General features: G+C 39.5%; 1 protein-coding gene across 8 annotated transcripts in view; it reads left to right on the top strand.

Annotated features, from left to right (window-relative positions):
• CHRM3 (cholinergic receptor muscarinic 3) overlaps positions 1-27553 on the top strand; it is a 522214-nt gene that overhangs the window by 430386 nt on the left and 64275 nt on the right. For 6 of the 8 annotated variants that reach the window (XM_028843487.2, XM_015126492.3, XM_015126482.3 and 3 more), the window contains 1 exon segment: positions 3764-3890. The gene's annotated coding sequence lies outside the window, so the exon portion shown is untranslated. 8 annotated transcript variants of the gene reach the window in all.

The following is a 27553-nucleotide window of genomic DNA, read 5'->3' as shown; positions in this document are numbered from 1 at the left end:
ACTTGGGGAAAAAATAGTTTTCCAAAAGGAATTAACAAGAAAACTGGCAAGCAGATAGAATGTCAGATGATGCTAAAACAGTGACAAATGCAGTCAAGGAAACTATAACTGTGTAACTGTGGGCGGAATTAGATCAGACGCTGACCTTTCCCAAACACCTAAAGAAAACAGCTCTCGAATAATTACTGTTGAAAGGAGCCTGCAAGGTTCCCCGTGTGCCTGTGGCTGGGACTCGGGAGCATGTGCGTGACCATCTGCTACCGGGCACAGAATGCCAGGCTGCCGGCGGTGCCCTCTGTCTCGTTGGCGAGGCCGCATTTCACTCCAGCTCCTCATGCCATCGTATCACACATCTTTGTTCTCTCCTCTAAAATATAACCACTTGTTTTATATCTTGAATGTAGCATAGAGAAGCTTTGCAATTCTATCACCAAAGATGCCATGGTGTGAGCCACGGCAAAGAACAACAGTCAGCAAATACATGGATCCTCTTCCATTTAGGACCAAAGATTACAGAAGGTGGACTCAGTGCCTTCAATCGAGGTGTTTCAACATGCAAATGTAGACTTTTTCCCTTGCTTGCTGTATAAGACAATCCAGCCCCCAACTTCCATACTTGTACAATGCCAATAGAATTTCATTTATTGCTGGCATATAATCACAAAGTTAGGTGAAAATGATAAAAACCTCTTATCTACAGATAAGCAAAAGGTAATTAATGAATATATTGATTCTTTTTCCCTGTAAGGGGGAAAAGCAGTCAAAAACAATTTGTATATCTATAAATTAGAATCATCTTTGTGTTCCCTATATCCTTAGAATTATGATTATCTTAACAAGAAAATACCGACCAAAAGTGAGCCTTGTAAAACAGAATTAGCTATTAAGAGCACATCTAGGGTAGAGAGGAAAACAATTAACATCTATTAAAATACTCACCAGTTATAAAAAGTTATAGTAACATAGGACAAACTAACACAGGTATTGACGATAGTTATAAGCAAAATCCTAACCAAGGAGATCTAGTGGCTTTGCCTGAAAGATTCTTCCTCCTTAAAGTATTTCAGATCCCATACCTTTGTTATTTCTTTCAGCTATTCCAATGAGACCTGATTCCTTCAAATAAAACCTGCAACTTCAGCCTTCTCAACTTTAGCCCATCTTCATCAGTGGCAATCATCCTTGGCAGTTCATGCATTCATTCATGTATTTAACATACATTTATTGAGCACCTGCCAGTGCACACGCTGTGATCGGCACTGGGTTACAGGGATGGGCAAAGCAAATTGCTTCAGGCCTGCCCTTACAGGACCTACAGTCCAGTGGATACCTTTTTAATTCTGAGAAATTCACAATTGCTTCATTGTAGCGATTGCTCTGTGAAAACTTTAAAATCATAGTCATTAATATTTTATATCAATTCACTAGCATTCTTCTCATCTATTCAGGCCAGCACTATCTATTCTAGCCTAAAGAACATCCCATCCCTGCTCCGCCCTCTATATCATTTATTTCTCAACTTTTATGATTATTATATGCACAATACAAATATGCCAAGCGCCCTCCCTCTCTGTTTGCCTTCAAATCTTATCTCTTGGTACCTTGAAAGTGCTGCTCAATAATTCCATCTTCTATAAAGTTCTCACTTGATTTCAGTGATTCCCACAGTACACTCGGCACTTACATACGGCTGTAAGTTCTCGTGTATGTATGTTATTGTCGTTCTGTGACTTTGAGTTTTAGAATTACTGACAATGTGGGCCGGGCGCGGTGACTCATGCCTGTATGGGAGGCCGAGGCGGGTGGATCACGAAGTTAGGAGGTCAAGACCGTCCTGGCCAACGTAGTGAAACCCCGTCTCTACTAAAGATACAAAAAATTAGCCGGGCGTGGTGGTGGGTGCCTGTAGTCCCAGCTACTGGGGAGGCTGAGGCAGGAGAATGGCATGAACCTGGGAGGCAGAGCTTGCGGTGAGCTGGGATTGTGCCACTGCACTCCAGCCTGGGTGACAGAGCAAGACGCTTTCTCAAAAAACAAAAGAATTACTCATGATGTAACAGATACCCACGTTCATAGCAGCATTATTCACAATAGCCAAAAGACGGAAACAACCTAAGTGTCCATTGATGGATGAATAGATAAATAAAATGTAATGTGTACATACAACAGAATATCATTCAGTCCTAAAAAGGAAGGAAATTCTTTTTTTTTTTTTTTTTTTTTTTTTATTTAGAGACAGTGTCTTGCTCTTTTTCCCAGGGTGAAGTGCAGTGGTGCGATCATAGCTCACTGCAGCCTTGAACTAACTCCTGGGCTCAAGTGATCCTCTTGCTTCAGCCTCCCAAAGTGCTGAGATTACAGGTGTGAAACACTGCGCCTGTCCAGGAAGGAAATTCTAATACATTCAACAACATAGATGAACCTTGAGGACGTTATGCCAAGTGAAATAAGCCAGTCACAAAATGACAAATACTATACGATACCATTTACATGAGGAACATAGAGTAGTGGAATTTGTGGACTCCAAAAATAGAATGCTGGTTGCTGAGAACTGGGAAGAGGGAAAATGCAGAGGTATTGTTTAATGGGTAAAGAGTTTCAGTTTTATAAGATGAAAAATATTCAAGGGAAGGATATATATCATTGCGAATATTCTTAATGCCACTGAATTTTACACCTAATGGTTAACATGGTAAATTTTATGTTACATGTATTTTACTACAATTTTTAAAAAATCTTTTTTAAAATCACATATGCTCATCCCCACCACCCTCGCTCCCCATTTGGTTGTAAGGAATTTAAGAGATGCTGCATTTTGCTATCTTATAGTCCCTGTTGCCATTTGTTCTGTAAACACGGGAAACATTAGATGAGTAAATATGCTCGATGGGCATACTTGAATATGACTGCAAAGTGACTACCTAAGAGAAAGAGAGAGAGAAGCAAGAAAGTTCTTCAGCATCAGTGCATCTCTGGTTTCAGTATTACGTGGCAGCCATGTTCTGGAGGAAACCAAGGTCAATGTAGCCTAGATTTCAAGGAGAGGACTGTGGCAAAGAACCAAATATGCAAAAAAAATACCTTAATCTACAGGAAAGGAAAAATGAAAAGTATCGGGAAACGTAATCACTGGAAGAGCTACAGGGTTAATATGGGAGGAGGGTACTTTGTTAAAGAGATTTTTGATAAAGGGTAGAAGCAAACACGATCCTGAATGAGAAAAACCTGTGAGCAATGTACAAAATACGGATCAAATAAGATGGAAGAAAATGCCTCAATCTGTTGAGGGAAAATGCAGGAAAAGATCATTTCTACAATAGAGGAAAAGACATGAACCAATGAAAATAATAATATTTCTTTCCAGGCCAACACTAAACATAAGTTGCAGAGCTGGCCTGTGGTGGAACTCACAAGTCTTATTGGCAATATATGTGAGGAGACAAAAAGCAACATATGGAGAAATACAAAAATATACTCCCTAGAGATACTGCCTCTTCAGATGTCAAGAAAAACCTGGATGAAATGAAGCAAGAGTGGCACGCTGCAAAGTTACAAATTCAAGGCCACCCACAGAACCAAACATTAACACTTAGGTAACTTGGTACTGAAATAGTCCCTTTCTTTTATGACTTCAGTTGAAGACTCTAGGGAGGGAAAACAGAGACGTTGGATCATTCTATGATGCTTAATGACTCCACCATTAAAAACAGGAATCCAAAGTGGGAGAAGGAACTGACTCCTTGCCTGATTTCTGTCTCCCCAGGTGGAGCTGGTCTCTTGGGCAGCCTGACATCTGGTCCACTCCTCTGTCCTATGCCGGGATCATCATGACCGTAGAGATTACGTCACTGTTTTGCATCCTTGTTACATAACTCAGTTCCTGGTAGATTGTAAGTACACAGAGGTGGTTTTTTTTAATTAAAAAATGGATGACTGAATAGAAGAATGGACAAATTGCCTTTTTGTATTCTGGCCACTGTTGATTAGTTGTGTGACCTCATTTAGGATATTTTAACTCTCTGTGTCTTCGCTTCCTCATTTATATGTTGAAGGTAATGACAGTTCCTACCTACCACACAGGCTTCTTGAAGATTAAATGGCATAGGGTGGGTAAAAGGTTTAGATTAGTGCCTAGAAATAGCACATTTCACTGAAAATTACCTATTACTCATATTATTTTTGCTAAGAGATTGTATAAACCTAATAAGCATCATATAGTTTACTATGCACGGATAATTTTTAAATCTTATAAATACAAATTTAACCCGCAAAAAAAAAAAAAAAATTCAACATAGTTACCACCTAACAGTAAAACGTTACCTGTTCATGAATTCATTCGAGGCAGTAAATCACATTGAACTGCAAATATTTTTACAGTATCTAAGTATGAAATACTAGAACACCTTTAATGTATTTTAAATTAAAAAATCATTATAAAGTGCAGCATGTAATTCTTTACATTCTTTTTTCTAACACATGGGAGACAATTTAACTTTGTGTTTCATATTTCTGTTCTTATCATAAATTATTTATTCCTCATTCAACACATATTTATTAAACACCTACTACATTCTAGACACAAGGGAGGCAATGGTGAAGTAAACACAGCTACTGCTGCCTTTGAGATTACGTTTCTGTTAGGAAAAACAAATACACATACACAAATAGACACACAAATACACACGTCAACACAGAGAGATACACATATGTACACACACGGATATTCACACACAGACACATATATACATACGTAGACACACACAGTTACATACACATAGATATGCATACACGTAGATACACACATTCACAAATACACACAGACACATGCACATAAATATACACGTATATATACATACATATAGATATATACACACATAGATATATATACACCTATATAGGTACACACACATAGATACACACACAGGTGTATATATACATACACACATATACACACACAATGTTGTGGGACCATAACTGGCATGAAGAAAACTGATTACAAAGGGTAGAGCATGAATAAGATGGCTTATATAGTGTACTCAGGGAAGGACAGTCTAATATGATAACATTTAAGCAAAGAACTGATTGAAGTGAGGGTGCTCTCTGGGAAGGGACCACGTCAACGAAGACAAATGAGGAGGTGTAAAAGCCTGAGGTGGGAGCATGTTTGGAGCAGTCCAGGAACAGCATCGATGCAGTACGGACAGAGAACAGTGGGCAAAGGGAGAGGGGTGTGAGATAAGATTGGGAAGGCAGCTGGGAGCAAGAATATCAATGCAGATTTTGCTCTAAGAAAATGGAAGGTATCAGAGGGATCCTGTGCTAAGGAATGATGTGATCTGGGTTATGTTTTGGAAGTGTCACTCTGCCTGCTGTGCAGACAGCGGATGGAAGGAGATCTAAGATGAACAAAGGAGACCACTTAAGAGACTTTCAGGAGGTGGTCATGGCTTGGACTAAGATTTGGGGCAAATTTAAAATAGAGCCAAAGGGACCTGCTGATGGATGGGATGCATTACGAGGGCTAGATCTGTGACTTTATGTGACCCGCTGCAGCAGGTGTGCAGACACTTGCTTTCTTGAAATGTCCTTGATGTTGCTTTTGTTGTTGTTGTTATTGTTTTTGCTTTGTTTTAATTTCTTTCCATCTCTGTGATTAAAGCAGGCTGAAGTTAATGAATCTCTGCGCTGAAGTGGATTGTTTAACTGTAGATATGAGTAGAACTGACAGTTCTAAGTCTAATTCCAACAATGGGAATTTTGGCCTTTCTGAGCTTCAGTTTCCTCAATTATAAAGTAAGAAAACCCGCTAGCTTTGCAAGTCTGGGCCTCTCCTACCAAAAGCTATGGTATTGGTGTCAGTTTGGTCAAAGGCTTTCCCAGTTGGTACAGCCCCCTGGGACAGGGAAGGAATTAGTTCAGTTGACTGCAAGAAGTGAATTTTTTTTTTTTTTTGAAAAAGGAAGGAAATTTTAAATTTTTTATGTTGATTGGCTTGGTTTCCATTGAGATCAAGGATTATTCCAGCAAGTTGAGAGTTATAAAACACGAGCTATCTGTTACCGTATTTTATTTTCCACACTAAAAAAGCGTGTGTTTTCAGATAAATTTCAATTTATCAATCTTTTGTGTTTCATCTTATAACCGTTTTACTAAAAATTGTTTGACTCATGTGGTCTTCAGGTTGGGGAAGGCTAGGACAGATGGCACCGCAGAGTGGTTAAAGCAGGGTCTCAGAGGCAGACTGCCTCGATGTGAAACCCAGCTTTGCCACTTACTGTGTGATCTTGGGAAAATTACTGGCCCTCTCTGTGCTCGATTTCCCTGTCTCTAAAATGAGAATAACAGTAGTACTTCCCTCAGAGCCTCAGAATTGCTGGGATAATCAAATGAGTTAATGTCCAATGAGCACTTAGAACGTTGCCTGACACATAGAAACACCAACTAAGAGCCCCTTATAATTATTATTTTTATCTCTACTCAAATACTGTACCTACCTCTATTTTTAAAGAATTTGAAAAATACTTGGTATTTGAAATCTCTGCGATTATTTCAAGGAATTTAATAGCAAAATGATACCTGGGCCTTGGAACTGTCATTTAGGATGGACCACTTGGGAAATGTGCCTTTTTAAACCATCGTGGATTTTCAAATCTGAAAGAACTCAGTTCATCCTGCTCTGCTCATTTAGTGGTCCTAAGTATTTGTGGAAATTCTTTCTGAGCTTACATTCATACATCTGTCAAATAAAGATTAACTTCTTGAGGTTGCTGTTAGGACTAAAAGAGATAATACATGCAAAGTGCTAGAAAATATATTAATATTACATTCTTTACCTCTCCACCCTCAGTCAAAATTTGTGTGACTTAAGCGGTGTATGTGAAATTTAACATGATGCCTTCAGGATTCAGAAAAGAAATGAGGATTCAGAAATGAAATGTCTGTGGAACACACGTGGATAAGAGTTGCTTATGGCCGGGCATGGTGGCTCACGCCTGTAATCCCAGTACTTTGGGAGGCTGAGGCGGGTGCATCACGAGGTCAGGAGTTTGAGACCAGCCTGGCCAATATGGTGAAACCCCGTCTCTACTATAAACACAAAAACACTAGCCAGGCGTGGTGGTGCGTGCCTGTAGTCCCAGCTACTCAGGAGGCTGAGGCAGGAGAATCACTTGAACCGAGTAGGCGGAGGTTGCAGTGAGTGGAGATTGCACCACTGCACTCCAGCCTGGGCAATAGAGGGAGACTCCATCTCAAAAAAAAAAAAGAGTTACTTACAAGAAAACAAGGCCATTCATGGTGACATTGTCCCTGTGAGCAAAGAGGACCAATGATGTCCCTGAGCTGTGGACACCACTAGCCTCCTATACCCAGCCTTTGCAGGACCACCCTACAGCCTCTCACCCCACCCCCGGAACAACCACATTTTTGACTGGTGGTTCCTCAGTCTCCTAATTTCAGAACATTTCGTACCAATGGGCTTGAGGAGGTGGAAAGTTCCCCTATTCATTCCATGAGATTTTCAAAATTGGCTTGCTTTGTGTATGGGATTTTTATTTTTTTAATATGGACTTTGTATTTTAAAAGTACATTTAAGAAAGGGCAGTGCCATATAACATTTCGTTATTATTGACTACTTTGTCACATGTCACCGAGAGGTAAAAGCAGCATTGCTTAGAAGAAAGAGCACAGCCCAGCGAGTCAGGACAACAGGGCCAACCCAAGTGCACCCTCACCAGTCAGGAGACGCTGACTCGGTCATTTCCCCTCTCCGTTTTCTTAACTCTAAATGGAAGATATTGAACGAGATGGTTTCTAAGGCCTTAATTCCATCTATAATCCTTTGATGTATGAACACCAGAGGAAGCTCCTGGTGGTCTCTCCCCTTGGGACTGGACAGAACAGGAGAATGGCCGACTGCTGGGCCTTCCTCAGAGCCCTCTCTGCCAAGTGCCTTACCAATGCCCTCTTGATCAATTAAGGGAACACAGCGTCAGAATACTGGAAGGAACCATTTTTCTTTGACTTGTTTAATACATATCTGTTTCAGACCCTATCATGGTAAGTGTTCTGGCCATTTTAACAGACATAAACAGAAAAAATGAGAACTCATCCTCTAATTTTGTCTGTGGTTATAGAAAGAATATCAAACAGACTGATGGAACTGTTGGGAGTCTTAAGAAAAGAGATAGTTTGTCGTTTCAAGCATAGCCTGGCAAATATCTGTCCTCTGCAAATTAAGTCAGAAGTTCAATTGCACATGTGAGGCCTGGGGCTGCCTGAGCCGGACATGTAAGTGCCATGTGGGAGGGGAGGATCCTTGGCCAACAGCATTCTGGAATACCACTGGCTAAGTGTCCTGGCCATGAAATCAGGTGTTATATAGATTAAAGCCAGTATTTGTGTGTTTTATGAGGAATTAGGCAGTAACGCTTTTAAGCAGTTAGAAACTATTATTTTCCTCCTAGAAGCATCCTTTCCAAAAGGCAAACAACCGCTAGCACGCTTTATGGGATGTGCTTTCTCTGTGTATTTACCGAAAGACCATCACACTTTTGCCTCAGTTGTCATGCTCATTTTTGGTTTCTGACCTTTATGGAAATGAAGAAAATAATTAACTCTGCCTGCTTGTGGTCTAGGACAGAAGCTGTCACTGCATGTTTTATGGTAAAATCACTTGAGAGGAAGCAGCTGCATGCGAGCCTGATGGTCCTGCCATTGTACGGCCGGCCCCCTGATTTCTGGAGGAGGTCATGCTTTTTCACGGGTTCATGGCCAGCCAGTTACCTTTTGTCACATTTTTGTTCTTCCTTTATAATTTTGTCAAACTGAGGGGGAAAAGAAAAAAAAAACAAAAAGCTGCCACAGTTGCAGAAAGCAAACTGGAATCTGGTGCTGCCATTAAGCACATCTGTATTTCCATGGCAAAGTGTACAAGTTTGAATGACTTTTTCTTAGCAAAATCCCTAGTGTTTGTCTTCGTTCTTAGAAAGGGAAGCAGCCTCCGCTGTAGTCATTCCTTACTTGAACATGCTAAGAAACCCTCCCAGCCTTCCTTAGCAATAGAGAAACTCTTACCGGGAAGGGGTCCTGATCCAGACTTTAAGAGAGGGTTCTTGGATCTCACCCGAGGAAGAATTCAGGGCAAGTCTGCAGTGCAAAAAAGTAAATTTATGAAGAAAGTAAAACAGTGAAACAACAGCTGCTCCATAGACAGAGTAACGCATTCCCAAGAGTAAGAGGAAGAACACGTTCATCCTAGATGCAATACGTGTTTATATACAGAATCAAAAAAAAGATCATGGGGACATGCTGCTCTGCTACATGGGTTTGTGACAAAGGATTAATTTTCTTAATTACTATATTTTGCACGTATCAATATTATTATCTTTAGAGCAAAATTAGGAATGCTTCTGTTCTCAAGATATTGGGATATCAGGACACTCCTGAGTCTGGCCTGTTTAGTAAATGTCATCAGTCTGTTCCCTTTACCATAAACATCCAGAGGCTAGGAATGCCTAACTTTCTGGGAACACAACCCAGCAGGTCCCAGCCTCATTTTTCCCAGCCCTCACTCAAGATGGAGTCGCTCTGGCTCAAATGCCCAAACCATCATTCTGAGTAAACTATCGCAAGGACAGAAAACCGAACACTGCACGTTCTCACTCGTAGGTGGGAACTGAACAATGAGAACACCTGGACACAGGGTGGGGAACATCACCCACCGGGGCCTGTCATGGGGTGAGGGGAGTGGGGAGGGATGGCATTAGGAGATATACCTAATGTAAATGACGAGTTAACGGGTGCAGCACACCAACGTGGCACATGTGTACATATGTAACAAACCTGCATGTTGTGCACATGTACCCTAGAACTTAAAGTATAATAATAAAATTTTTTAAAAAATTAAAAAAAACAAACCATCTCTGGAACCATTGTGCAGATTTCATAAGCTACAAAGCCTTGTATCTCAGTCCCCACAGATATTTTAATGAAGCTGTTCTTCAGTACTGACTTGAATTTGGGGTCCACCTCCCTTGTTGTAGGTATGGGCCAGCCTGGACCAGAGGTTAAGCTGACTTGGTCACTCCCTCTAGAAGTAAAGCTTTTTCCTTGCGTCAGGTCTATATACGTCAGTTCTTTCTCCGCTTGGGATAGGATCTTTCCAAGCAAGCTCCTTGACTGCTCCTGCAAAGAAACCCTGGCTTTGTCCTATGACTAGGATGAATATAGTCTAGACTCAGGCTTGATGTCCATGGAAACCAAGAGAAGAACCAGGTGAAAGGAAGAGTCTCTCCAACTCCTCCAGGTGGTGACTTTCAGAGGAGCATCTTCCTGGGTCACCTCTTATCCTTTGGCCCTCACACTACATCCCAGTGGAGGTCAAAACCAGGACTCAACAAAAGAGGCTAATACTCTCAGACCCAGCGGTATTCGTGGGATTTTGGCCTTTCCCCAAAACCTCACTGTTACCAAGCAGAGGAATTCCTGAAGGCTGGCTGAGGAGAACTAACTTTTTTATTGATACATTCCCGAGGAGGGGACAACCTTCCGTGCATGCTGTTGATAACTGAGTGTAACAGATTCCCTGGTGGACTCTGAAGGCTCTGGCTTGGGATTACTTTAGCCATAAAACTGCCTCATTACCAAGTCCTTCTGGTGCTTCTGGAGCTCAGCTCCCTTGGAAAGTGTCCAAATCAAAGCTACCTTTATACCATACTCCTTTGTGTCCTGATGTCCTGAATAGTGAGATTATCGGCTACACCCACCTGCTCCTGCATTTCCTTCCTGCTCAATTTAAATAAACAATGAGCTGTTTTTCTTCTTGACTAACAGCCAGTCTATACAACAGCAGCAGGAAGATTACTTTCTATCTGTATGCAAATAGATACATAGCTGAGTTCTCTCCAGTCCCCGGGAAAAGACCCTTCTAACTAAATGACTTATGCTTCTGTTTCTTCATGTATAAAATTAGTGGCTTGGTGCTAAATAACCTCAATCCCCTTCTGGCTGTATACTTCCACGTCTCACACACACACACACACACACACACACACACACACAAACTGGGGAGGATAAAATTTGCACACACTCAACAATTAGAGAAAAAGCAAAGTAGTACATGTTTAAACGTTCAATAAATACTCAACTCCCTACTATGATACCCACGTTTCTTCTCAACTTAATGTATTTTTTTTGAAACAGAGTCTCACCCTGTCCCCCAGGCTGGAGTGCGATGGCACGATCTTGGCTCACTGCAGCCTCTGCCTCCCAGGTTCAAACGATTCTCCTGCCTCAGCTTCCCGAACTTGGTGAGGGGCTTATTCTCTCTCCCTGCACCGTAGACCTTTAGGCAATAGAAATACCCACCCACTAAGCAATCCCCAAAGCATTCTACACTTACCTGCTCCTGACAGCCAAGTTCATACACTCCCCACTGATCCAAATGCTCTTTATCCTTCGACTTTAGGTGATTCCCACCCACTCTTCAAAGATCTGCTCAATCATCACTCCCCCTGAAGGCAGAAAGTCTGGCTATCTTTCTGAGTATTCATGGCCCCTTGCTCAGACCTATAGCACAACACTTGAAGTACAGTAGCATGGCTTACTGTGTATGCAGCTGCCTCCACCAACTAGACTGAGAACTGTTCAGATTTCACTTTTTTCTACCCTACGAACTAGTACCACACTAATTGTAACAAAGTTCTCAATGATATTCACTGGGTATACCTTGAATATATTTTCTTAGGGAAATTTTTTTTACATAAACATGTTGAGGCTTACGTTTAACACATACACTCAGTTGTATGTCTAAAGTCAGTGGTACAGGATAAGCAAATGGAAATATGGGTGAGCTTTGGTTCTAGGCGAATTAGGTCATTTTCATTACTTGGAGATTCTAGAGGATCAGTTTACTGAAGATTCAGGTAATGGGGCTAGATGTCAAGGGACAAGTCATATTCTACCTTAAATTGCCATTGTGATTTAAACATGTTTCCCCCTTTAGCAGTGTTTTGTCTAGCAATGATTAAATTATAAACCACATGGATATCTCGCTGGCCAACAGGAAACTGGGCAGATCTTCAGTCTTTCCGGATCCTCCGTGCCAGCATCATTTTACATCTTTTGTTTGAAGATGAACAGAGCTGGCTCTGCCTTTCTTCCTTTCTTTCCCCTTTTCTTATTCCTTCCTTCAATGAAGACACTAAGTCAATGAAGACACTAAGCATGAATCTTTTAAAGGTTTCTGTAGTCCTTCCGTAAGCAACTGATGAATGCCCACTATGTTCGCTGCACAACTGCAACACAAATAGGGAAGGAAAAAGATTGTTTGGGCAATGCTGTCGAAGAGATTCTTTTTTCACTTGGAAAATGATTATTTATTTAACAACATTTCTTGGCTTTCTTCTATGTGCAAAGGCACTCTAGGAGACGGAGACTGATAAGGCTTGGTTTTCGACCATCAAAGCCTTTCGAGGTTTAAACAATGGTTTTCAAATTTCAAGTCATGAAATCAACTTAGCGCATTAGGAAGAACGTTTGTATTTATTTTGAATGGCATAGAATAGAAGACGTCCAAGTACCTCCCACAGAGTGAGGTATTATCACATGAAAATTATTTCTCCGTGTATGTGTGTGCACTGGGTCACAAAGAAAACTGTGTTTATTTCCATAGGACACAGTTAAAAATTTAGAAGCCTGCTGATTCAGAAGAATGAACGAACATGGACCTGAATTACCACATTTTAGGTTTTAACAAATTGAATGGAAGTAGGCATGGGGGACTCAATGTCAAGTTAATAAGCATCAAAGATCCAAATTGCCAACATTGCATCATGTCCTTGCCGCTTCTTTTGAGTTGATGGAGATACAGTTGTAGAGAAGAAAAAGATCCATGCTATGTGTGTGCCGGCACGGATGGTATTTTATGGGGATGCAGCTGGCTGCAGATTCCAGCCAATGACCTGGTGTGACCTCTTGTTTCAACTGAGGGGCATACTGGCTTCATACTGACAAAGCTTAGTGACCAGTTCCCCAGCCAGCAGTCCACCAGTGAAAAATAGGAACATTTCAGAGAACAGCAGGAAATGCTAGTTGTTTTAGTCCTGTCTCCCACAGCTATTTCAAAAACAAAGTCTTATCCTGGGATTGAGAAAGGGTGTAGCTTTAGAGGAGGTGTGTTTTTCTCCATTCTGTTATGTAATCAAGCATCCAAGCTGGCACCATGTTTGCTGAATGGAGACATATCAAATCATTTTCTGCTTTTTTTAACAGGCAGAATATGCATGTATTTCAATTGATAAAAATCCCCATGATTATGTTATTTCTATTCCAGTATTTTTCTTGGTTGTGGAACTACAGTAGGAGCCCTCCTGTCCTTTAATAACACTATGCTCTGCTAGAAGTGGGGAAGCCAAGTTCATTCTGCCATCCCTTTTCACCTCAAACCTCCTTTTCACCTGAGAGCAGACCCTCGTAGGATTCCTAGACCACTGTCTATGTGTGCAGGAATGAGTAACAAAAGGAAGGTTTCTTCACTTATAAGATGGGTGGAGGTGGCTGGGCGCAGTGGCTTATGCCTGTAATCCTGGCACTTTGGGAGGCCAAGGCAGGTAGATCACAAAGTCAAGAGATCGAGACCATCCTGGCCAACATGGTGAAACCCCGTCTCCACTAAAAATACAAAAATTAACTGGGCTTGGCGGCACGTGCCTGTAATCCCAGCTACTTGGGAGGCTGAGGCAGGAGAATCGCTTGAACCCAGGAGGTGGAAGTTGCAGTGAGCTGAGATAGCACCACTGCACTCCAGCCTGGTAACAGAGCAAGACTCCATCTCAAAAAAAAAAAAAAAAAAGGTGACTGGAGGGGAGAGGCAATTATGAGGACTCTTTGGACCACACAATGTCAGTATCCTTTCCTACTGTCAGTAATGCATGATAAACAGGGTTGTAAGCCGAAAGAAATGCAACATTTTGGTTTCGTGCTCCAGGGATCAGTCACAGGCTAGCTAGACCATGATGGGAATCTGTTGTTTCTCATGATGTACGAGGCAGGGAGAGCGCGTCTTACTTTTCTTTCATTTCCACGCTTGCCCTTTGAAGACTCTGTTTGGAGCCAACAAAGCGATACATTTGACACATCCATAATGACAGATCAAGAGTGCCAGAGAAATCTCCAAGCACCTAGAACTGCAAAATGAGAATGAAGCTGTAGAAATCATCAAATCCAACTTCTTGTCTCCAGATCTTTTTGTTCCTGACATTACCAATTACCTGTGAGCTGGGAAGGACTCTGAAGCCGGGATCAGGTACAAGTCCTCACCTCTTCTCTCTCTCAACCCTGCTATCCTTTGTAAGCTGCAAACCCTGACAGACATTTTGCAACCCATCAATTCCAGAAACGTAATGATTACAATATGTTCTACAAGCTTTAAGTTAGACTCTACGGAACTTAAGGTGAAGCACAGCAGTAACCACAGCGTAGTAGTAGTGAACTTGAATTCCAACAAAATATCTGTGTGCTTAAGTACTTAACTACATAATTATATAATCATTACGAGACATTTCTCCTTCAGAATTTTATATATGGCTGACTTTACCTGTTTATCTCCAATCACCAGTCTCCTGAAGAGAGTTAGAGTTTGATATTCTCCTATCTTAACCACTGAGCATAGTTTCTCTCATCCATTCATTCCTTACCCATTCATTAAGTTTTTATTTGGTGCAGCATAGGAGACCAAGTTGTACCTGCTATGAAGCTGAAACAGCTAGAGTTCTACCCTCAAAAGTTTACATTGTAGTTGGGAAGATAAATCATGTGCATAGATAACAATACTAAAAGGCAAAAATAGTAAAATAAAAATGCTTTATGGCATTTTAACGAAGAAAGAGAGTACTTCAAAATATAAGGCTCAGAGAAAGATCATGAGGGCAATTGTATATGAATTGAATCTTAAAGGCCAGGACGTGTAAAAATGAGAGATAACATTCTAGGTGGTGGATAAACAGTGCCAGAAGAAATTCCAGGGACTATTTGGTTAGTGGGAAGCAGTTTATATGGACTGAAGAATGGGGTCTAACAGTGAAAGTATGCGATATCGGTTGGAATAGCAGCTTTGAATCATCCAATACCAGGCAACAGAGCTCCAACTGAATTCTAGATGATGGGAATCTATGGAAGGTGTTTGGGTAGAAAGGAGTGATTTGATCAGAGACAAATGTTTGTGGTTAAAGATTCCATTCTACACCACAAACACCATCTGTTTCATGCAGTTTTGGACAACTCTACAATATATAGGTATCTTGGTGGCTGTAATTGTCAAACAACACATGGCAAACACATTCCTTCTCTCATTCCTCCTGTTAGCATTGTTAAACACATTAAAATGGCCATGCCATATTTTGTATGCAAATGATCTCATGTTCCTTACCACAAGCCTACAAAGTGTATCCTATTGTATAGGCAATGCGACCCATGCTCAAGAAGGTTGGGTGATTTGTGATCTGGTCACAAAACTGGTTAGTGATAAAGTAGACTTGGCATCTGCTCCCTTCAAACCTGGAGAATTTCCCATGATATGACAGGGTTCCCCGCACACATTCTCATTGTACTACTAACCACGAGTCCTGTAAAATATTATGGACCTTTTGATGTGTAAAACATTAGAATAGGTAAAGAAGAGAAAGCTCTTACTGCAGAAATTTAAAGTGTTTCCCTGGGAAACTGATACTTCTGAAAAATGCAGGTATATATGCTTTTATATACTCAGGGAAGACCATTTGATTGGCCCTTCAGGGCATTTTCAAAATACTTTTTCCTCCAAATGACTCCGTAAGATAGACAAGGTAGATATTATTTTCCCTGTGGCAAATAAGAATATCAGGGCTAATGAATTTGCCCCAAATCATGCTGGGACTGAAACTTGGGTAGGTCTTGTAGCTTGTAATTCAAAGCTACTTTCACTGCCTCTAGATCTGTATCACCATTGAAGATGATTGAGATGATTCAATAGTGTGTTGTTATAGAGTGCATGCAATTAGGACATATAATTCACTCAGTGGTTCTGCATACTGATCAACCACATCTTTTAAGTTTTCCTGGGACAGATCTCTGTTGGGCTTTTGGAATGCACTATGGGGTCTATGAATGAAAGTATGGGATATAGGTTGGAATAGTAACTTCGAGTCATACAGTACCAGGCAAGAGAGCTTCAACTTAATTCTAGATTATGGGAATCCATGGAAGGTGTTTGGGCAGAAAAGAGTGATTGGGTCAAAGACAAACGTTTGTGGTTAAAGACTCCATGTCAGAATATGATGCTTAGGAGCAACAGTACCATTTATCCTCCTCGTGGCTTAAATGTTTTAAAATATTCAAGATCAAGAGTCCACTTATTCATATTCCCCCTTTATACAGAAAGAGGAAAGGGAAGAGTGGCATACAAAGAGACCAACCAGTACCATGAATGCTTTGGGACGTTTGCTATTACATTCAGTGGTGGGGGGAAAAGAAGTGCTTTTGCATAAAGCACTCAGCTGGAGTAGAAGTGAAGGAAAGAAAGGAAGGTAGACATAGGCTGGGCTCTTCTCCCAGCAGGTAAAGAAAGAACGTCATTCCCTGGTGCAGCCTGCATCCAGCCAAGGCCTCGGTTTTTGAGTTGTTAACACAATTTTTATTAATTAATTTATATTTCATTTAAATGATAATGCATGCATATACTTTTACTCTAAAAACTGTAAATAACAATGATGGAGCTGACACCTCTGTTGATCAGCACTCAACCTCAGTCTTCCCCAGAGCTAACCTCATTTATCAGTTTCAGATATATCCATCCAGGAAGTTGTCTATAAATTTACCTGTACATTACGTGTGCATTTAGAAATATGTAAGTTTACTTTGATGGTGGACTTTTTTTTACATCTCATTAAATATATTAAGAAGTCAGTTACCTTAGAATACTGTGTAAATTAGAGCGTTAACCCCATTAACCTGATTTCTATGCCCCATAGCTCATTTAAAAGCCAATCAGTGGCCTGCAGCACTCAAATACTTCACACGGCATTGATTTTGTATTCTTAATAAGGCCCAAAGAAGCAATCTTGTTCTGCAATTCCAGTTTAACTCCTAATAAACTGATATTTGGAAGGAAGTGACAGATAATACACAAAAAAATTCAATTCTGTGAGCAAGAAAACGACCATTAGTGTCAAAATGCTGTCTACTGCCCTGGAGGAAAAAGCATAGGCAGCTGTAGCACACACCATTGATGGATGGCAGGATGATCGATTTAGAACTGTTACTGAACAAAACTGGCCCTTATTCTGAGATAAAGAGAAAATGTTTTAAAGATCTCATTTAAAAGCCAAATCAAATGAAATCTTTAGGACAACAGATATCTCATTTTTGCATTTATATATTCTTTAATAACGTAAATATTGTCAGTTAACATAAGAAAAAGGGTTACCATGGTGTTTTCTCTCCAGAATTTCTAGGATGGCTTCAGTTTGTAGTATGGTATTAGGAAAATTGAGCACCGTCACTGTTTGTTCCATTTCTTCGTGATTAATATTCATTGCCAACACCCTGGCATGTGAAGTGATTGTTCCTTGATTCATGGTGCACGTGTGGGCAGCAGCAAACACTGAGGAAGCGCCATAATTTTAGGCCGTTTACAAAGAGCCAGCTACCAGAGCAGATTGCTCAGAGGCCATCCACCCACATTGTGCTCCATGACACCCTGACTCTCTGCTGCTGTAACATTGACCCGAGGTGTCTACTTTAGCAATGAGCAAAGATTAAGGGAGAACATGTTGTGTGGCTTTTCACTAGTCCCTACGAGTTGAGAATGACTTCAAATTTGATAGAGGCTTTGCACACTTAACTTGGATTTTTCTTTTGATATCAGCCTCTCCTTGAATAGTAGCAATATGGTATGTGTTAGAGGAGGTGACAATTTGACAGAAGATTCAGAAGGCACTGTGAGCTATTATGCTCTGGAGATGAATTTAAAAGGGATGTGGGATTTGGTAGGGCATGTTGAATTTTGGTAAAACAATTACATTGGTTACCAGTGATCGAGTGGGATTGACTGTAGAGTTTCATTGTGTGCAGATACTCAACTTTCAGCTATCTCTAAGGAGGAAAAAGAGAGAGTAAAACTCTATTACCTGTTGACTTGCTATTTTTCATTAGGCCCACAGACCCCAAATAGTTTTTCTGCCACAAAAAGAAGTCCCGTATAGTTACAAAACTATGTATCTATGTATAGAGACACATACATACACATATGCATACACACATTACATATAGTTTGTTTTGTCTGGAAATATGTATACATTGTGAAATGGCTAAATCAAGCTAATTAGCATATGCATTACCTCACTTATTATTTTTTTAATTTTTTTTATTATTATACTTTAAGTTCTAGGGTACATGTGCATAACGTGCAGGTTTGTTACATATGTATACATGTTGCTGTGCTGCACCCATCAACTCGTCAGCACCCATCAACTTGTCATTTACATCAGGTATAACTCCCAATGCAATCCCTCCCCCCTCCCCGCCCCATGACAGGCCCCAGTATGTGATGTTCCCCTTCCCGAGTCCAAGTGATCTCATTGTTCAGTTCCCACCTATGAGTGAGAACATGCAGTGTTTGGTTTTCTGTTCTTGTGATAGTTTGCTAAGAATGATGGTTTCCAGCTGCATCCATGTCCCTACAAAGGACACAAACTCATCCTTTTTTATGGCTGCATAGTATTCCATGGTGTATATGTGCCACATTTTCTTAATCCAGTCTGTCACTGATGGACATTTGGGTTGATTCCAAGTCTTTGCTATTGTGAATAGTGCCACAATAAACATACGTGTGCATGTGTCTTTATAGCAGCATGATTTATAATCCTTTGGGTATATACCCAGTAATGGGATGGCTGGGTCATATGGTACCTCTAGTTCTAGATCCTTGAGGAATCGCCGTACTGTTTTCCATAATGGTTGAACTAGTTTACAATCCCACCAGCAGTGTAAAAGTGTTCCTATTTCTCCACATCCTCTCCAGCACCTGTTGTTTCCTGACTTTTTAATGATCGCCATTCTAACTGGTGTGAGATGGTATCTCATTGTGGTTTTGATTTGCATTTCTCTGATGGTCAGTGATGATGAGCATTTTTTCATGTGTCTGTTGGCTGTATGAATGTCTTCTTTTGAGAAATGTCTGTTCATATCCTTTGCCCACTTTTTGATGGGGTTGCTTGAACTGGGTGGAGCTCACAGCAGCTCACTTATTATTTCTTTGTGATAAGAACACTTAAAATTTTCTCTCTTAGCAATTTTCAAGTACACAATAAATTGTTATTCAGCATAGTCACCATGCTTCCTATAGTTCTCTTGAATGTATTCCTCCTGTCTAACAGAAATTTTGTATCCTTTGATCAACATCTCCCCAAACTCACTCCACCACCCACCATATATGTCTGTTTAGACTGAGACTTGCGAGGTATAAATGGGAGGTTCTATACATGAATATAGAAAAATCAAGGTTTAGGGATTTGATATTTTTGGTGAACTCAATATGAGTCATTAATACAATGCACTTATTTGTTACAGCAGATGTGATTCCAAACTACAAGAAAAGAATACAATATCTAGAATAAAGGAGGTGATAGCACACCCTATCTCCACATGGATCAAACTATACCTGTTCACTCAGAGGCTACATTTAAGAATAAATTTGGTGGATTAGGCCCTAAGAAGTAGCACTGGGACCAGTGGATGACATTTTAACTCAAATTCAGGAAGAATTTCCTGAGCGTTAGAGCTATATACTGGCAAAATGGGTGGCCCTTGCTAATCTTTACCTAGTGTTTATGATAGAACAAACTATGATTTGTTGTTATTCTATTTAATAAACATTTCTTCCAATAAGTAGACTCTATTATTATCAAGCCCACTTTATGGATAGGGATACTGAGATGCAGAAAGACTAAGTATCTTACCCTGAATTATTGGCGAGTAAGTGGCATAGCAGGTAGTCACCCCTTATGAACCTGATTTTAAAGCCCAGGCTCCTAACCCAAACACTGATACTCATTTTGATAACTGTGGACAGAAGAAGTAGAGGGGTGGAGAAGATGGCCAGAACTTTGTAGATGGAATGCAATGTGAACTAAGGAAAGAAGGCTTATTAAAAGATACCTTAATTTTTTTTCCAACCACCAGATGCAAGCAGGATTTCATCTGCCTTGAAAGGACTGGTCCATGTTCAAGATGGCAGAGGTCACACAGATGGGCTGAATGGCATATTTGCAGATAAGAGATTGTAATCAATTCACAGTAAATTTTCCATTACACTCTATTTAGTAACAGTGTAAAGAAGTTACACAATGCATATGAAAGAGCCAGTTAACAAGGAGAAACTAGAAAACTGTAGGAAATGCTTCCTTTCTCAGGTGTTCAGTGAGTAAATGGAACTTTATATAAAACAAGAGGTAGCAAACCAGCAGCTCATGAGCCAAATTAGGATTTCAACTCACTGACATTGTTTTGTTTTCATTTGATTTTTACCCGGCTAGGTTTTTATTTTTGTTTTGTTTTGGTTTTGGTTTTGTTTTGTTTTTAATAATTACTTGTCAATATTTTTAAATGAAGATATTTACAAGTTTTTCTTGAAAAGTCCAACCTGGTCCTGCTGGGCCTGAATCCACAGGTTGAAAGTCTTGTGTCTCCAGGAGGCTCCACCATGCCCAGTTCTCTTTGTTTTTTTGTTTTTTGGAGAGACCGAGTCTCGCTCTGTCGCCCAGGCTGGAGTGCAGTGGTGCGATCTCGGCTCACTGCACGCTCTGCCTCCCGGGTTCACACCTTTCTCCTGCCTCATCCTCCCAAGTAGCTGGGACTACAGGTGCCCACTACTACGCCCAGCTAATTTCTTGTATTTTTAGTAGAGACGGGGTTTCACCATGTTAGCCAGGATGGTCTGGATCTCCTGACCTCGTGATCCACCCACGTCGGCCTCCCAAAGTGCTGGGATTACAGGTGTGCGCCACCGCGCCCAGCAGCCCAGTTCTCTTGTGTATTGCTTATACAAGTCAGCATTGCTGCGGTACATCACCACCCCCCCTCCCCACCAGCTCTCATGTAGTTACTTGAGCTTGGACCCACCATTTGTGCCAGCTTTAAGAATATTTGTTTGTGCTTACTTGAGTTCCTGAAATGAACACGTCATAATTTTATTTCTGAAAACATTTCTTAAAGAGACGTTGTAAACAACTTAGTAAATCTAAAGAAGAACAAAACAGCTAACAGCTTAGGTCTTGCATACCGAATTATAGCCTCTGGCCTGTTTTCATGGCTTCACCATTAATGTTTGTGTATCATGGCCATTCAGTTTCAGATGGGTTCTTGCTTACTCTTTTTAACTACATATTATTTTTGTTTTTCCAAAGTATCATTCTTAAGCATTGCCTTTATAGAAGTAGATCTTAAGTTAGTATTGATTCTACAAAATAAAAGTCTGGTATAGAGTAGTTTGTCAATGGAAGGATAGATGGGAAGATTTGTTAAATGCATACTAACAAAGCTTCAACTGTTGAAGAAGACAATGTATCTCCATAGGCTTATCTCAGGTCGATGATTTTAAAGTGAAACGTACAACTTTTTTTTTCTAAAAAGCTATGATTTAATAGACATTTTCTGGGCCAGGGCTTTTGTGGATACCATAAATTTGTGATTTGTTTCCTTGTGAATTTTCTTTCCCACATAGATGGTAGCATCAATGTCATTTTTAAAGTAACTTCCAGAAAATGCTTTCTCTTGAAAGGACTATAACAAAAATTATATTCTTGGGACTACTATAGTTACTGGCTGTTTGAGACTTGAACATATATCTAGTCATAAAGGGAAAATTATTACTCCTAGTAGGCATCTACTAATTTGTTGTTACAAGTTTGAAAAAATCCAACAGACTTTATCGAAATTCAATCAAACTGATTGCCTCAGTATCACAGAAAGGATTCTTGGTCTAATGCACCAATGGATAAGCCAATAAAAAATACAATAGTACTGCCACCTTTGCCAAATTACGAGAAAAAACTGAGACAGGTTTCCCCAACAGCAAATGAGCAAATGGCAGAGTGATATGGACAATTCATGGTAAGTGCTAATTCAGAGGAACAGCAAATATAAATCAGCATTTCCCGAAGTGAATTGTGAGGAAGGAATACCCAAGGATATTAAGAAATGTTATACCCACAATTATTTTTAAACCTATGATCATATAAGTTTGGGAAACAGTGACTTAATGAAGCCAAACATTTTCCTTTGCTACAGTATTTCTCTGAGTTTTTATTATGTTACTATGTGACTATAAATGGTGAATTCCCAGGAAAGGTAAGTGGCATAGACTAATGCTTACAAGAAGTCCAGTTTTGATAGAACATCTTGTAAGATGAGTGCTCTGTATAAACGATCTTATTTATTGATTAGGATTCAGTTCAGCTGCAGGAGACAGAATGCTAAGCTTCAGTAATAGTGATTTTTCTCTCTCTTACACGTAAAAAGGTTTAGAAGCAGGCTAAGATGATATGCCATCTCCATGTAAGGACCCAAAGCTCCTTCTGGTGTTCTACTCTGTCCATCATAGAATTTGATCCGCATTGTTATTGTCTAATATGGCTGCTGGAGCTCCACCCATCACATCTGTATTTCAAAAATAAGATGAGAGTGAGGGTGTTGTGTCACTTTTCTTTTAAAGGAGACTTTCCAGAAGTAGATTCAACACTTCCTTTTATTTCTCATTCCTGACTGCTAGAAAGATAGGAAATGCTGTCTTTCCACTAGATGGTTGCATGCACAGCTGAAAATAGAGGATTTCTTTATTTCAGAGAGAAAGGGAGAATGGATATTTTGTAGGCCATAATAATCTATGCCATGTCTCAGAAATCACTAAAATAGATCTTCAAAATAATACATAAATATTTATATTTGATGTCGATACATTTAATTATTATTTACAATGGCCTTAGTTTGTTGTTTTAAAGTCATAACAAAAAAAAAGTGGAAGGGATAGGATGTAAGGTTGAACCACGTGGGAAAAATAAGTCAAGGAAAAATAACCACCAGGTGCAGAGGTTCACATCTGTACTCCCAGCACTTTGGGAGGCCGAGGTGGGTGGGAGCATCACTTGAGCCCATGAATTCTAGGCCAGCCTGGGCAACATAGTGAGACCTCATCCCTACACACACACAAACATACATACACACAGACACACATACAGAAACATACACAAAACTAGCCAGGTGTTGGTGGTGCACGCCTGTAGTCCCAGCTACTCTAGAGGCTGAGGTGAGAGGATTGCTTGAGCTTGGGATATTGAGGCTGCAGTGAGCTGTGATTGCACCACTGCACTCCAGCCTTGGCAATAGAGCAAGCACCAGTCTCAAAAAGAGAAGAGAAAGAGGAGAGAGGAGAGAAGAGGAGAGGAGAGGAGAGGAGAGGAGAGGAGAGGAGAGGAGAGGAGAGGAGCAACGTCAATTCATGGTAGCAAGAAGCTGATCCATTGAAAATATATAAGACAAAACCACCATTTAACACAGTCTTCGTCTCCATATTAAAAATACCCATTTAAGACTTTCTTGCATACATTTGCCTAATTATAATAGATATATCCACTCATCCATGGCTAAGGAGACATTGTCCAAATTCAGAGGATTTTCATACCATTCAATAATAAAATTAGCTCTGACTCAGCTAAGGAGAAAATCACTACCCAAATGCTTTACAAAACGAGAGGGAGGAGTTGTGAGAAAATTTTTATACCATTCAAAATTATTCTGGAAATTCGTTGACCTCAAAATTGTCTCCTACTTGGCCTAGTCTTTTGTTCTGATAGGTTCTAACCCACAACAAATTACATATACTTTATTTATTGATACTTTCCAAACATCCAGTTAGGAAAACTACAGTTGATTTTATATGATTTTAATGATCCAAAAAAATTTTTAGAAAACTGTTACAATTCATGGACCGCTTAGTATTGTGAAGTGATCTACATATGTTATATCACTTTATCCTCATATTTTATCCCCATTTTTCAAATGGAAATTGAGGCACAGACAGATTAAATAACTTGCTTAATGTTCACATTTAGGATGCAGCAGGTGCATGTTTTTCTTAGTTTCTGAATCCCTATGGTGTATTTCTCTAACATGGAAAGAGACTGTTCATTTATTCAGAAGTCTTTATAACTATTTGAACACATTTTTGCAAGAGACTTTCAACATTCTCTGTGTATGATAAAACACAGGATGTCATATTTATTATCAAGAATAGATAAAATGTAACTTGACTCATTAAACTCACTATGGTATAAATATGTCATGGTGTTTCCACAGCACATACAGGAATACAGTTTTGACATTCTTGGTCCTTTAGGATTAAAAATAATTTTATCATCTACAAATAATTCCACCAAACTATATTTACAAACTATAGCTACAGTATAGAGTTTTAAGAGATATTACTCGATTTCACCTTACAATCTTTGAGTGTTAGTCCTTATGGATTTTTAACAATTTATGGAACTTTCAACAATTTTAAGACAAGAGATTGAATGCTAGTTTCAGCTGATTATATAAAAAAAGTGATGATGGATAAATGGTCTTTTAAAAATCAACATCTGTTCCCTATGTATCCTCTAGTTATATTTGCTTAGTTTACAATTCAGGCAAAATCTGGGCTGTTTTTAGCAAAGCCAACACATCAATGGAGGAAAACACTGAATACCATTCTGATTTTGCATATTTACTTCACTGTCCCAATAGTCTCTATTACTGGTGATGACTCAAGTATCATTGTAGCCCTGAGATAAGACCAGCAGCCACATTCTTTCATCTACAGACATTTCCTATTATAGGTGCAGCACACGCCTGGGCTTGAGTCCTAAAACAAACTTCAAATATGTCTGCATATAAAGGTTGTTGACTTCATCTCTTTGAATACTAGAAACATCGTCAGGAGACACAAGACAATAAAATTCAGATGATACATAAAATATAATAAAAATATAGACATTTGTATCAATCTGTATTGTGCTGCAAAAGACAAAAAGAACCTATCAAATATTTTGACACTTTTCTCATAGTCTAAGCAAGTAGTTAAAATACAAGTTTCTGAAGCAGTTTGATCTTGATTTGACCATAGAGCCTCCTTTACTAGCTGTGTGACTTTATGCAAACTGCTTAACCTCTTATTCCCTCAGTTTCCTGGCCTTTAAAATGAGATAATAATGGTATCTGCCTCATACATTATTTGCAAAACTTAAGACAGAATGCTGTTAGCAAGTGTCTAATAAATGTTAGCTATTTAACTAGTTAACTGTAAATGTGAAGTTCTTGTTACTATTAGTTCTTGTTACTATTAGTAATAGATTAACTATTCTTGTTACTATTAGTAGTAGATGAAACTGGTATCCTCACTTGGCAAACCCTGGTTTTCTTATTGAAAGGTATCTGCTCCCTTTGTTATACATGGAACATCCATTTAATATAAATATGTTGAAATTCCTGGGAAAATAAATATACAGCTGACCCTTGAGCAACATAAGGATTAGGGGCACTGATCCTCTGCACAGTCAAAAATCTGCATATAACTTTTGACTCCCCCAAAACATAACTGCCAATAGTTTACTGTGGACTGGAAGCCTACGAGTAACATAAACAGTGGATAAATGCATATTTTGTTATATTAACACATATTTTGTTATATGTATTACATACTGTATTCTTACAACAAAGTAAGCTAGAGAAAAGAAAATGTTATTAAGAAAACCATTAGGAAGAGAAAATATGTTTATTATTTATTAAGTGGAAGTGAATTATCATAAAGATCTTCATCCTCATTGTCTTCACACTGAGTGGCTGAAGAGGAGAAGAGAGAGAGGTTGGGTTGATCTTGCTGTCTCAGGGATAACAGAGGTGTCTGTGGAAGAGGTGGAAGTGGAGGCAGGAGAGGCAGGCACACTCGGTGTAATTTTCATTGAAAGAAATCTACATATAAATAGACCCAGGCAGTCAAACCCGTGTCATTCAAAAGTCAACTGCATGCTCTTTTCAAAAATGTCATCTCATTTGTTGAGAAATCTGTTATCACCAGTCATCTATGAAGAGTAGTGATATAATCTGGCTCTGTCTTCCCACCCAGATCTCATCTTGAATTGTAATCCCCATGTGTTTAGGGAGGGATCTCCTGGGAGGTAGTTAGATCATGGCAGTGTGTCCCCTCATGCTGTTCTCATGACCATGAGTGAGTTCTCATGTGATCTGATGGTTTTATAAAGGGATCTTCCGCTTTTTGCTTGGCACTTCTCCTTGCTGCTACCATGTGAAGAAGGACGTGTTTTCTTCTTCCACTGCGCTTGTAAGTTTCCTGAGGCCTTCCCCGCCATATGGAACTATGAGTCAATTAAACCTCTTTCCTTTATAAGTTACCCAGTCTTGGGTATGTCTTTATTCACAGCATGAGGAAACGTAACACAAGTAGGTTTACAATTATGGGATATCAGACATCCCTGACACAGGTACCATTTTTATATCTGTTGTGAACCCTAAGATTCAGGCCCAAAGGACAGCGAAGCTACAGAAAAAAAAAAATGAGAAAATCAGAGCTGATCTAGCTTAGGAAAAATAATATTGATGAGGAAAACTCACTTTGACTACTTTCCAGTAAGGTAGAGAAAATGAGTGGCATGAATGAAAAATGATGCTTCATTTTGAAGTCATGGGAATGTAGCAGATTTCATTATTAATCTCAGAAATTAAATTAAAGAAAATCTGAAGAAAGCAATCTGGTGCTTTTTAAATTCTTCATTAAAAAACAATTCGTTGTTTGAACTAGAATTTCCATCACTGAAAGATCCTAAAAGTTCTAAGAAAAGATAATTTCTTTTATTCAGGGAGAACCATGTATCTTTGCTAAGTTATTGCAAATATAAGTAAAGCATTTTATTTTATCTTACAATATTATTTGGCAGGAGCAGGCAAAACCCTAGAAAGAGGGACTTCAGCCCAGTGTTTATCACCCTTGCTTTGAGAAGAAGCTGTTCCATATAATACGACTGTCTGACAAATGAAATTGAGGTCTTTAAGGATCCAAATATGACCACATTTGATTAAAAATCTTCCTGAAATGTATTAAACACCCACAGCCCTTTTCAAATGGGAAATAAATAGCAACATCTGACACCTTCTTGGGGACCCAGAATCATTGTAATATACTTATAGAAGCAGCATGTGCTGTTCTCAGCAGTGGCCTAGAACTTAATTTATAGAAAGTGTTGCAGCCATCTGCTTGCCTATTTGACTATTTGCTTCTTTTCCATAAAGCTAGCATTAAAAAGGCATAGTTTTCTTACCTTTAAGGGTGACACTTTATAAAAAATAGTTTCTAAATGAAAGGCTTTCCTATCATCTAGTAGACCTGGGCTTCTCAAAGCTGCCAGCATCATCGCCCAGGAGCTTGTTAGAGGTGAAGATTCTCAAGTCCCACCCTGGCCCACTGAAT

This window comes from Macaca mulatta, chromosome 1 (assembly GCF_049350105.2).
Source record: "Macaca mulatta isolate MMU2019108-1 chromosome 1, T2T-MMU8v2.0, whole genome shotgun sequence".
Classification (NCBI taxonomy): domain Eukaryota; kingdom Metazoa; phylum Chordata; class Mammalia; order Primates; family Cercopithecidae; genus Macaca; species Macaca mulatta.
The sequence above is the reverse complement of the archived record's forward strand: the minus strand, read 5'-3'. Positions and strand labels throughout refer to the sequence as shown.